Consider the following 13,298-nt stretch of genomic DNA (forward strand, 5'->3'; position numbering starts at 1 on the left):
CGTTTGCTGCTCCCTGAGAAGTGGGTTCAGACTATGTCCTGGGTTTGAGCTAGGGAAGGGAGGAAGGAGGGGCTGAGCTGGCTAGAGTCCGCCATGGCCCCGATGTAAATACGTTGAAGATGGGCCACCGGAAAACTAAGCACAGCCCAGGGTGAGAGATGACATTGCACAAACCTGTGCTCTTGAACCCCAGCATTACCCATGGCTGACATCTGAGCTGGAATTCAGGCAGCTAAGCTAGCTGGACAAGTCTTTCCCATCAGGCACACACATGCATACCACCTCTATGCCCACCACTGGGTCTTTGTTCTAGTCTCCTCTTTATGGACTCCTTCCATTTACCCCTCAACTTTTTCCAGTGACACTCACAGACAAAGGCTCTAACCCCTCCAGGATCCAATTCCTTGACTTGATTACTGTTGCTCAGGGAGCAGAGATAAATTGTATGTCTCCCTGTGTCCTCTCCAGTGACACAGAATGACCTTATCCAGATAAGTGATCATTCCTCGTCTTCTAGAGTGCCAAGATGTGGGGTAAAAATGGGAAGGAAATTCTGTCACATGCTATAGTATGGATAAACCTTGAAGACATTAAGCTCAGGGAAATAAGCCAGACACAAAAAGACAAATACTATATGATTTCAGTCATATGAGGTATCAAATTCATAGACACAAAAAATATAATAGAATTTCCAAGGGCCCAGGAGGATGGGGGAATGGGGAGTTAGTGTTTAATGGGTACCGAGTTTCAGTTTGGGAAGATGAAAAGTTTCTAGAGATGGACGCTGGTGGTAGTTACACACAATGTGAATATACATAATGCCATGGAACTTTACACTTTAAAATGGTTACAATGGTAATTTTTATGTGTGTGTATTTCACCACAATAAAAAAAAAAAAAAAAATGGAAGGCTGGGGCGCCCGAGTGGCTCAGTGGATTAATCATCCAACTCTTGATTTCACCTGAGGTCACGATCTCGGGGGTCGTGAGATCGAGTCCCCTGTTGGCTGGAGAGTTCCTCTCTCTCTCTTTGCTCCTCCCTACCCCTATACCCCCTCTCACTTTCTCTCTCTAAAAAAAAAAAAGAAAAGAAAAGAAAAAAGAAAAGTGGAGGGTGGAGGGCTGATCCCTGCACCAAGGAACTTGGTTGTGTCCTCCATGGGTCTTCTTCAGCCATGTTGTCAAGTTCTAGAAGCCTACTAGCCTTTTGTTGATTGAATTTATCACTAGGTCTGGTGAGTTCCCATTGACATAGCTGACAGGATGTGTTGACATTGGAGTTGGTTTTGAATTTTTGGTTCTATTTTATGCAGTGGCCATCCCTCAGTTCTTGCTCCCTATCACCACCCGGAACAGTGCCTTGCTCATCAGCATGTGAAGGAGGTAAGTGACTCAGTGATGGAGAAACTCAGGTTAAGAGCAGGTGGACTTGGAGGGTTATGCAAGAGGACAGAAATAATAGGGGTTGGTAGGAGGGTAAAGCTGTGCTCTAATGGCTAGGAAAGAGAAAGAGAACAGCAGCGGGAAAGATATAACAAACAGGAGTTCAGGTTTCCTGTGTAAGTGGGTGGGCACGTCTGTAGGGAGGTTGCCAGTTCGAAGTATGAGTAAGTCAGAGGAACCAGCCACGGCACTGGAAATGCATCAAAACCAGGGTTCACGGAGACCTCTGGAAAATGAAATTATTATCTTATCTCTTCTCCTCTCTGTCTCTGGTTCCTATCAATCTATGTCACTTCTTCTCATCCCTTTCCATTGGCACCAGAAGCCTGAGTGCCAGGGGCACCCCGCTAATTAATTATCCTTGGTCTGTGAGCACAGGTGTGCTTTTGTCAAGATTTCCATGCCTGGGGAAAAATCAGGTTTTGGCTCGGATGACATCCCTGCTGGTCCAGGTTCCAAAAGTCTTTCTGCCTCAGACTTTTCTGGGACTTCACATAACTGCCACTGTTTCATTCGGCATTTATTAGACGCCTCCCTGGGAGCGAGAAGTGACCTTGGAAGTCATCTACTCCAGTACCTCCTCAGACATCAGAGGGGGTGTGAATCAGAATGTGATCATGTCAAGAGGAAGCTTTGGATTCAGACGGTCCTGGCCCAGACCCTGCATTTCTTACATGCCCCCCAGCGATGCTGATGCCGCTGATCCCTGAACCATACGTTAAGTGAAAAGATTCGAGGCCAGCCATTCTCAGCCCCTGCTCTACGTTACTTTCACTTGGTGAGCTTTTGAAAAAGAAGATAGTCTGGGCTTCACTCCCAGATATTATCATTTAATTGGTCAGGATACAGCCAGGCTTCATTTGGCTAAAATCTCTTCAGGTGATTCTACTGAAGAATATAGCAACTACTGAAAACTATAGCTGTGCTCAAATATCGTGTTACATCTTTCTCATTGACACTTCTCAGAAAGAGGGGCGCCTGGGTGGCTCAGTCATTAAGCCTCTGCCCTCAGCTCAGGTCATGATCCTGGGGTCCTGGGATGGAGCCCCGCATAGGGCTTCCTGCTCAGCAGAAAGCCTGCTTCTCCCTTTCCGTCTCCCCTGGGTTATGTTCCCTCTTGCTGTCTCTCTCTGTCAAATAAATGAAGAAAATCTTAAAAAGAAAGGAAGGAAGGAAGGAAGGAAGGAAGGAAGGAAGGAAGGAAGGAAGGAAGGAAGGATCTCATAGAAAGAAATCCTACCTTCACTGCCCTACCTGTCCCTCCAGTTGACCTGGGATTGAACTTCCTATTGTGAGAACATTAATTCCTGTAATATAATAAGAAACAGTATCATTGAGCACATTGAGTATATACTATTGATAGACAACATTGTAAGTACGTTACACTTAAATCTTACTGTTTCTCATGAGATAGACACTATTATCACCATCCTTATCTTTTTTATAGATGTGAAAACTGAAGCACAGAGAGGTAAAGTAACTTGCTGCAGGTCACACAGCTAGTGAGCGGCAGAACCAAGATTGGAATTCAGGAAGTCTGGGTCCAGAGCCAGATCTCTTAACCATTACATCGTTCAACCTCCCTCTGCAGTGCCATGGCTAGCAGCAGTGCTGGGCAAAGATGAAGGAAATATGCTCTTTTCAATTACGAACTTTTTTACTGATATGCTAATTTTTAGTCTTTCTGTTGTTTTATAAAAGTGCACATTTAAAAAAAGAGATTTATCTATTCATTTGAAAGACAGAGATAATGTACATGTGAGGTGGAGAGGGGCAGAGGGAGAGGGAGAGGGAAAGGATCTTCAAGCAGACTCCCTACGGAGTGTGGAGCCTGATATGGGGCTCGATCCCATGACCCTGAGACCACAACCTGAACCAAAGCCGAGAGCCAGGGGCCTCACAAACTGAGCCACCCCAGCATTGCTTTTATGGATCAAGTTCATTTCACTTTCATAGTCACCAGGGATGCAAAGTTGTGTGTGCTTTGTACCTTACTTTTCTACTTTCCATTCCATCTGTCTACTCAGCAGTCCCATGCACCCCTGTGCAGTAGGAATATTTACTCTTCATGAATGGAGCCTGACTGAGGTCCAGGACAACACTCTGAGAAGGACTTCAAGCTCTATCCCCTACTCCCCGTCCCCCTTCAAAGGGTTTGAAGAATCCCTAAGTTCCAATCTGGCAAAACTTATTTCTGGAGTAGTCACCAACATAATGGGGCTCATCCATGCCAATGATCCCTTAGCTTATACCTCTCCAAAACAGAGAAATTCCCCTTCTATTGTAATTCAGCCTAGTAGAGACTCTGAGCTAGCTCAGATTCTGAGCTAGATGATTTAGTTGCCAGAAATGTCAGGAGGTCTTGATATTAATGGATAGTCTGTCTCCTGTAACATCATTAAATAGTGCAGGATCCAATGGAATTGGAAAAATCTCCAAACTATTAGTCTAAATAAAACACGAGGAGATGCCCCCAAATCAAACATACTGTAAGATCAGATCCAACTGATAAATTATTGAACACTACATCTGAAACTGATGATGTACTCTATGTTGGCTAACTGAATTTAACTAATAATAATTAAAAAAACCCAATCAGTTTGACAAGTTGCTATTGGTTTGGATGTAATGTGCTATTATGGTTCCCCTTTGGTGCAGATGCCTGAGAATTGACTGGGCTACTCTCGAGCCAGTGAGGTCCAACAGGCCACAAAGAGGAACAGTGGCAAATATACATGGTTTAACCCAAATAGATTTAGAGAATTTCAGAATCTGAAGTTTTGTGAGACTCCACCAGGCCCTCTTTCAAATGTCTGACTCTTCTTCCTATCATCCTGTATAAACAGGTACCCAACCTCTGCATTAGCCCTTCTGGTGTCAGAAAATTCATTACCTTACAAGGTGGTCAATTCTGTCATCAGAGAGTTCATGTGGTTAAAGTTCTTACTTAGAACGAGTTCAAACCATGTCAATGTAACTTCTGCAGATGGGTCCTGGTTCTGCTCCCTAGTCACACACACAAAAGCTGGTTCCTCTTCTATTGAACAGCTTTGCTTAAAGCAATTTCAAACAATTATTACATGTTATCCTTTATACCTCTTTCTTCAAAGGGAGTATCATTTTTAAGATCCCTATGACTGGGGCACCTGGGTGGCTCTGTGGGTTAAGCCTCTGCCTTCGGCTCAGGTCATGATCTTAGGATCCTGGGATCGAGTCCTGCATTGGGCTTTCTGCTCAGCAGGGAGCCTGCTCCCTCCTCTTTCTCTCTGCCTGCCTCTCTGCCTACTTGTGATCTCTTGTCTGTCAAATAAATAAATAAATCTTAAAAAAAAAAAAAAAAGATGCCCATGACCATGACAAGCCTTTCACCACTTGGTCTTTATCCTCTGAGCACCCACCATGCTTCCGAGGTCAGCTGAAAGCCCAGTCTCCTCCAGAGTGGCATTCGGTGTGTTGCTACTTCATTTTCCCTGGACATCCACTTTCTAGTCATGATACGTCCCCAAGAGCATGTGAACCAAAGACACTAGTCAACTCTAGCAACCTATGTCCACGTCTTTCCTCTGACCTCATGACATTTTCAAGCAGAGAAGGGGACAAATAGATGTTTGTTCTTTATCTCCTCCCACAGCTGGTCTTGGCTGGGAGGCAGCTCTGACTGGCGCTATCCAAGGGGCTTCACGCCTGGCACTCATTCCGTGCAGTCTCATCGCCGGGCTCTGAGAGAGGAGCAGGACCTCTTCACCAGCGGAGCCCTCTGGAGGTCCAGCAAATACCCAGGCCTTCAGATGCCTCCTTGCTGTGCTCCCTGACACTCATGGGGCAGTGTGGATTCTCTGAACCACTCCCTCCTCTTTTTCTGACAAAGCCAGGTCAAACAGATGCCACCCTTTTGTCACTTATTTATCTTCCTCAAGGCTTCAAAGATCTGTGTGCTTCCGTATGTTTTCTGTTTTAGACTTAAGGAAACAGGCAGATTCTTTTGGAAGCAGCTGAGCAAATAGGTGGGCTCAGAATGAGCCACCGCTTCTCTCAAAAGCTTTCTACCACCTACCGTGCTGGGACTACTTGCTGCCTGTGGCTACAGGAGCTGCCTTGGGCATAACCGACCACACTTCCTGGGTTCAGGGCAGCTGATCACAGAAGAGAGGCTGTGGGCATTGCTCATTGTGCTTGGATACCCATGCCTTGGGCCAGGAGTGGCCAGTCAACTAGTTTGAGTTGCCCATGGCTCTTCATTATTCCCAAAGCCCTTGAATTAAGGGAAGGGGATAGACAATAAATACATGAAAAAAAGTGTTCAATGTCATTAAGCCATTAGGGAAACGCAAATCATAACCAAAATGATACACCACTTCACACCCACTATGATGGCTAAAATTGGTGATAACAAATGTTAGTTAAGATGTGGAGAAATTGGAATTCTTGTGCATTGCTGAAAACATAAAAATAGTGAATGTAAAATAGTGCAGCTCCCTTGGAAAGCAGTCTGGAGGTTCCTCAAAATGTTAGACCTAGAGTTACCATATGACCCAGCAAGTCAATCCTAAGTGATCCAAGAAATCCAAGAAAAATGAAGACACATCCTCACAAAAACATGTGCAAAAATATCCATAGCAGTGTTACTCAGAATAGCCCCAAAGAGAAAACAGTCCAAATGTCCATATGTCCAGATGGTTAAATAAAAAGTGCTATATCTATACAATGGAATATTGTTAGGGAAGAAAAGGAGTGAGGTATAGAAAGACAACTTATCTTCATAGGTTAGAAGACTTAACATTATCAGATGGCAATAATCCTCTAAGTGGTCTGTAAATTGAACACGATCCATATCAAAATCCCAGGAAAACCCAAAAGACTCCACTCCAAAACTGCTAGAACTTGTACAGGAATTCAGTAAAGTGTCAGGATATAAAATCAATGCACAGAAATCAGTTGCATTTCTCTACACCAACAACAAGACAGAAGAAAGAGAAATTAAGGAGTCCATCCCATTTACAATTGCACCCCAAACCATAAGATACCTAGGAATAAACCTAACCAAAGAGGCTAAGAATCTATACTCAGAAAACTATAAAGTACTCATGAAAGAAATTGAGGAAGACACAAAGAAATGGAAAAATGTTCCATGCTCCTGGATTGGAAGAATAAATATTGTGAAAATGTCTATGCTACCTAAAGCACTCTACACATTTAATGCAATTCCTATTAAAGTACCATCCATCTTTTTCAAAGAAATTGAACAAATAATTTTAAAATTTATATGGAACCAGAAAAGAGCTGGAATAGCCAAAGGGATATTGAAAAAGAAAGCCAAAGTTGGTTGTATCACAATTCCGGACTTCAAGCTCTATTACAAAGCTGTCATCATCAAGACAGCATGGTACTGGCACAAAAAATAGACACATAGATCAATGGAACAGAATAGAGAGCCCAGAAATAGACCCTCAACTCTATGGTCAACTAATCTTCGACAAACAGGAAAGAATGTCCAATGGAAGAAAGACAGCCTCTTTAATAAATGGTGCTGGGAAAATTGGACAGCCATGTGCAGAAAAATGAAATTGGACCATTTCCTTACACCACACACAAAAATAGACTCAAAATGGATGAAGGACCTCAATGTGCGAAAGGAATCCATCAAAATCCTTGAGGAGAACACAGGCAGCAACCTCTTCGACCTCAGCTGCAGCAACATCTTCCTAGGAACATCGCCAAAGGCAAGGGAAGCAAGGGCAAAAATGAACTATTGGGATTTCATCAAGATCAAAAGCTTTTGCACAGCAAAGGAAACAGTTAACAAAATCAAAAGGCAACTGACAGAATGGGAGAAGATATTTGCAAATGACATATCAGATAAAGGACTAGTGTCCAAAATCTATAAAGAACTTAGCAAACTCAACACCCAAAGAACAAATAATCCAATCAAGAAATGGGCAGAGGACATGAACAGACATTTCTGCAAAGAAGACATCCAGATGGCCAACAGACACATGAAAAGTGCTCCATATCACTCGGCATCAGGGAAATACAAATTAAAACCACAATGAGATATCACCTCACACCAGTCAGAATGGCTAAAATCAACAAGTCAGGAAATAACAGATGCTGGCGGGGATGCGGAGAAAGGGGAACCCTCCTACACTGTTGGTGGGAATGCAAGCTGGTGCAACCACTCTGGAAAACAGCATGGAGGTTCCTCAAAATGTTGAAAATAGAACCGCCCTATGACCCAGCAATTGCACTACTGGGTATTTACCCTAAAGATACAAACGTAGTGATCCGAAGGGGCACGTGCACCCGAATGTTTATAGCAGCAATGTCCACAATAGCCAAACTATGGAAAGAGCCTAGATGTCCATCAACAGATGAATGGATAAAGAAGATGTGGTAGGTATACACAATGGAATACTATGCAGCCATCAAAAGAAATGAAATCTTGCCATTTGCGAAGACATGGATGGAACCAGAGGGTATTATGTTTAGCAAAATAAGTCAGTCAGAGAAAGACAATTATTATATGATCTCCTTGATATGAGGAAGTGGTGATGCAACATGGGGGCTTAAGTGGGTAGGAGAAGAATCAATGAAACAAGATGGGATTGGGAGGGAGACAAACCATAAGTGACTCTTAATCTCACAAAACAAACTGAGGGTTGCTGGGGGGGAGGGAAGTGGGGTTATGGACATTGGGGAGGGTATGTGCTTTGGTGAGTGCTGGGAAGTGTGTAAACCTGGCGATTCACAGACCTGTACCCCTGGGGATAAAGATATATGTTTATAAAAAAATTAAAAAAATATCCCAGATGGTGTGTTTACAGAAACTGACAGTCTGGTTCTAGAATTCATATAGAAATGTAAGGGATCCAGAATGGTGAAAACAACATTGAACAAGAACAAAGTTGAAGGACTTACCCTCCCTGATTTCAAACTTACTGCAAAACTACAGTCCAGACAGTGTGGCCTAGGCATAAGGCTAGACTTATAGTTTGATGGAATAGAATTGAGAGCCCAGAAATAATCCTTGACATCTATGGTCAATTGATATTAAATAAGAATGTCAAGATAATTCAATGGGGGAAAATGTGTTTTTTTTCAAGAAATGATGCTGGTAGGCAACCTACTGAATGGGGGAAGGTATTTGCAAATGACATATCTGATAAAGGGCTATCCAAAATATATAAAGAATTTATACAAGTCAACACCCAAAAAACAAATAATCCAATTTAAAAATGGGCAGGAGACATAAACAGACATTTCTCCAAAGAAATGACATCCATACTGTTATGCTGAAAATAAATAAAAAATAAATTAAAAAAAAGAAAAAGAAATGACATCCAGGTGGCCAACAGACTCGTGGAAAGATGCTCAACATCATTCACCATCAAGGAAATGCAAAATCAAAACTACAATAAGGTATCACCTCCCACCTGTCAGATTGGCCAAAATCAACAATACAAGAAACAACAGGGGTTGGCCAGGGTGTGGAGAAAAAGGAACCCTCAAGGATAATGTAAAGTCATGTTGCCTCTGTGGAAAACAGTATGAAGATTTCTCAAAAACTTAAAAATAGAACTACCCTATAATCCCGTAGTTATGCTACTGGGTATTTGCCTAAAAAATACAAAAACACTTATTCAAAGGCACACATGCACCCCTAAGTTTGCTGCAGCGTTATTTACAATAGCCAAACTATGCAAGCAGCCCAAGTGTCCATTGATAGATGAATGGATAAAGAAGATGTGGTAAATAGATACAGTAGTGTATTACTTAGCCATAAAAAGGAATGAAATCTTGCCATTTGCAATGATATGGATGGAACTAGAGAGTGTTACTCTAAGTGAGATAAGTCAGTCAGAGAAAGACAGATACCCTATGAGCAATTTAAGAAACCAAGCAAGTGAACAAAGGAAAAAAGAGAGAGGGAAGCAAACCAAGAAATGGACTCTTAACTGTAGAGAACAAACTAATGATTACAAGAAAGGAGGCAGGTCGGGGGGGGATGGAGGAAATGGGGGTGAGGATTAAAGAGTACACTTATCATGATAAAAAAATAAAATGATTTGAAAAAGGAATGAAATGATGCCGGTTATTATCCATATGCAAAGAAATGAAGTTGGACTTCTACCTCTTTGTGATCTTAGATTAGTCCATGGTTCCTTAGATCTGACACCAAAGCACAAGCAACAAAAGAAAAAAAAATAGGCAAATTGGACTTCACCAAAATGAAAAGAATAATTCTGTGCTTCAAAGAATACCATCAAGAAAGTGCAAAGGTACCCCACATAATGGCAGGAAATATTTATACATCATATATCTCATAAGGGGCTTATTTATAGACGATACAGAGAGTTTATACAGATCAATAACAAAGAAACAACCAAATTTAAAATTGGGCAAAGGATCTGAACAGACGTTTCTCCAAGACAAATATACAAATAGGTGCATGAAAAGATGTCCAACATCGTTAGTCATTAAGGAAATGCAAATTGCGACCACAATGAGGTACCACTTCATACTCCTGAGGATGGCTAAAATGAAAAAGGCAAATGATGGCAAAAGTTGGGGAGAACATGGAGAAACAGAACCCTTGTACACTGTTTGTGGAACCGTCCAAGGGCATGCATGCTCTGGAAAACCATCTAGCAGTTTCTCAAAATGTTCAACATACAGTTACCATCTGATCCAGCAAGTCCACTCCCAGGCATATACCCAAGGAAATAAAAACATCCGTTTGCACAAAATGTGTACATGGATATTTCTAGCAGCATTGTTCCTAATAGCCAAAGGATGGAAACAGCTCCAATGTCCATAGACTGACACATGGAGAAATAAACATAGTGTAACTGTACAACGGAATAGTATTTGTGCATAAAAGGGAATGAGGTACTGATACGTGACTCTCAACATGGAGGAAACTTGAAAACATTAGGCTAAGTGAAAAGATCCAATCACAAAATCCAGATTATACGAGTGTGTTAACACGAAATGTCCAGAATAGGAAAACCCACAGAGACGGCAAGTAGGTTTGTGGCTGCTTGTGGCTGGAAGGTATGAAGAAGTAAGGAAGTGGGTTCCTTCCTTCCTTTCTTTTTCTCTCTCTCCCTTTCTCTTTCTTTCTTTCTTCTAAGATTTACTTATTTATTTGAGAGAGAGGGAGAGAGCGCACAAGCAGGAGGGACAGAAAGAGAGAGAATCTCAAGCAGATTCCACGCCAAGCAGCCCCATAAAGGGTGTGTCTGTGTCTATGAGTGTATTAAAGGGTATGACTTGTATCCTTTGAATGGGTGGATTGTGTGGTATGTGCCATATATCACACATATATCAACAAAGTTGTTAAAAACAAAAAATCTAAAAACTGATTATTTTAAGACTCCAAACGATGGGCATCTAGGTGGCTCAGTTGGCTGGTTAAGCATCCGGCTCTTGATCTCGGCTCAGGTCATGATCTCAGGGTGGGGAGATCGAGTCCCATGTCTGACTCCCTACTCAGCGAGGAGTCTGTTGAAGATTCTCTCTCTCCCTCTGCCTCTTCCCCTTCCCTCACTCGCATGCAAGCTCACTCCTTCTATCAAAACAAAGACATAAATCTTAAAAATAAAAACAAAAAGCGAGGAAATCACCACCATCAAGGTAGCAGTTTGTTGGCTCTACTCGAGGTCGGCTACCTGTCACAGAGCTGGCTGACTTCTGCTGCCCGCCTTCCTCTCCTCTGTGAACGGGGAGAAACCCTGTCCAGTTCCCAGTGCCTCTTCCCTGCCTTCATTCCCCCGTCTTTGCTCTCTCTTCTCTTGGCCATTCTAACCTGCACACATTTTCACTGAAGTTTTCCTGAGGCACAGATCTAATCATACGTCTTCCATGCCCTCAAACCTTCAGTGGCTCCCTGCTACTGAGTAAAGACAACACCTGACCCAAACTTTGCCCCCTGCCCCCCCCAACTGGCCCCTGTGCCACCCCTCTGCTGGGCTCACCATCTTCCTCGTTCCTCAGGCACTTCCTCAGAACACAAAAAAGCCTGGTCATCTTTCTCCACACCAAAGGGCAGCTTCCCGGGCTCCAGGCCTTGCCTCACACAGAATCCTCAGAATCTTCCCCGCTCTTCCCAGTCCTGATCTGTGCCAGTCCAGTCCTGCCTCCTGTCTTGCGGGAGCCCTGGCCCAGCGCTTACCCTCTCTGATCTTACTTCCCATTGTAGGTAAAACCATGGACAATCCAAATATTCCAAGGAATAGGAATCCCTTGAGATGTTCATCAGGGTTTTTCAGAAGAGGGTGGCATGATCAAGTAGGTTTGGGAAACTCTGGGACGAACAGATTTCCTTCCCACATGACTTTTCAGAGCCTTTAATTTGCTAATGGGCATTGGTGGGTCACCAAGAGTGGGATATGATTTACAACCTTTCCCAGGCTTTTAAAACGATGCCCATACACACCTATACCCCCTACACAACCCCTACACACACATACATACACACACGCACATACATGCACACACACACTATAAAGGAACATCTTGGCCACACCCGAGAAATGCCGAACTAGTTGATCTTAAAGGATCTTTCTGGATCCAAAAAACTAAAAACAAAAATTAGTATTTAAAAATTGCTACCTTCACATGAAACCCTTCCTAACCCCTCTGCTCTCAAGCCATTTGACCCCCTCTGTACTCCCATGACACTTTCTGTATCTCTAGTGAAGCACTTCCTTTCTTCTTCTTTATGAAGTGAAAATAAACCCTTTGCCTCTGTGGCCAGTGTACTGCAGTGAAACACAGACACAGGCCGTGGAGCCCCACCCAGAAGCTGGGTTCAGATCCCGGCTTGGCAGCTAGCCTGCTACAGCTTTGAGCAAGTGAAAACCTCAGTTTCCTTATTCTAAATATGGGCATACTCATACCTTCGCTGGAACACAGGGCAGGGGGGCGGGTAAGGGGGCACCAGACACAAAGCCCTCAGGACCTGGTCCTGGGGGACATACACTAATTGGAAACTGTCATTATTATTAGTATCTCTGAGTGGATTTGTTCTCTGACTCACCAGTAAGGTCCTTGGGGCACTTCACAGCCCAGGCACCTGCATACCCTCCCAGGGCCTCCGCACTTCTTAGCACAGAGTACAATTTTTAAGAACATGGAAGGAGATCAGTTTTGTTCAGCTGAATTAATTGAGGACTTTTCAGGAAGAAAGGCAGAGCTTCTGCCTTCTGCTCAGGCTGTCGGATCTAGGGTCCTGGCACTTTCCTATTGTGTAATCTCCTACAGGCCTATGCAGGACCCACATTTGGCTTTTTATCTGGGGTTATAATTCCTTCTAGGCCTACACCAGCAGCTCAGAGAGAGGATACTAAGATAGGAAACAAGGCAAAGGAGTCAGGGCAGCAAAATTTATACAAACATACCTTTTCTTGATGATGAAGCCCCAGGATTTTCCTAAATTCTACTTTTGGTGCAGCCACGGCTTGTGCGGGTCTTGGGTCTTGGTCAAGCTGGCTGGTGTTCTCTGATGATTTCTCATGAACAATTACGCAGGACACAAGGGCTATAGTGCACACAGTTATTTGTCTTGCAGCATATGCCGTTTATAGAGAAGACAAGACTTCAACTCACAAATTGACTAAGGAGTAGGAAAACCCGTGATCTGGCAGGCTTTCCTTGATTCCTTTGGTTCAGATAAGTTCCTGCGTTCTCGGCACCCAAGCGGTCTTTACCTCCCTTGCCCTCCCACTCATACTTGAAATTCTTTGTTTCATTTGTCTTCCCCACTGGACTGTAAACCCCATAAGGCAGGAGTCCATTACCCACCTCAGCTCCCCATCACCAACCCTTTGCACGACACTGATTAGGTCACTTATGAA

At 43.3% G+C, this 13,298-nt stretch overlaps 1 long non-coding RNA gene across 1 annotated transcript in view; it reads right to left on the reverse strand.

Moving 5' to 3' along the window:
- LOC132012247 (uncharacterized) overlaps positions 1 to 13,040 on the reverse strand; it is a 33,840-nt gene extending 20,800 nt beyond the window's left edge. Inside the window, exon 1 of the long non-coding RNA XR_009402565.1 lies at positions 12,843 to 13,040. This is a non-coding gene — a long non-coding RNA (uncharacterized LOC132012247). The remainder of the gene's footprint in view (positions 1 to 12,842) is intronic.
- Positions 13,041 to 13,298: the final 258 nt, after the last annotated feature.

The sequence above is a fragment of the Mustela nigripes genome, chromosome 1 (assembly GCF_022355385.1).
Source record: "Mustela nigripes isolate SB6536 chromosome 1, MUSNIG.SB6536, whole genome shotgun sequence".
Lineage (NCBI taxonomy): Eukaryota > Metazoa > Chordata > Mammalia > Carnivora > Mustelidae > Mustela > Mustela nigripes.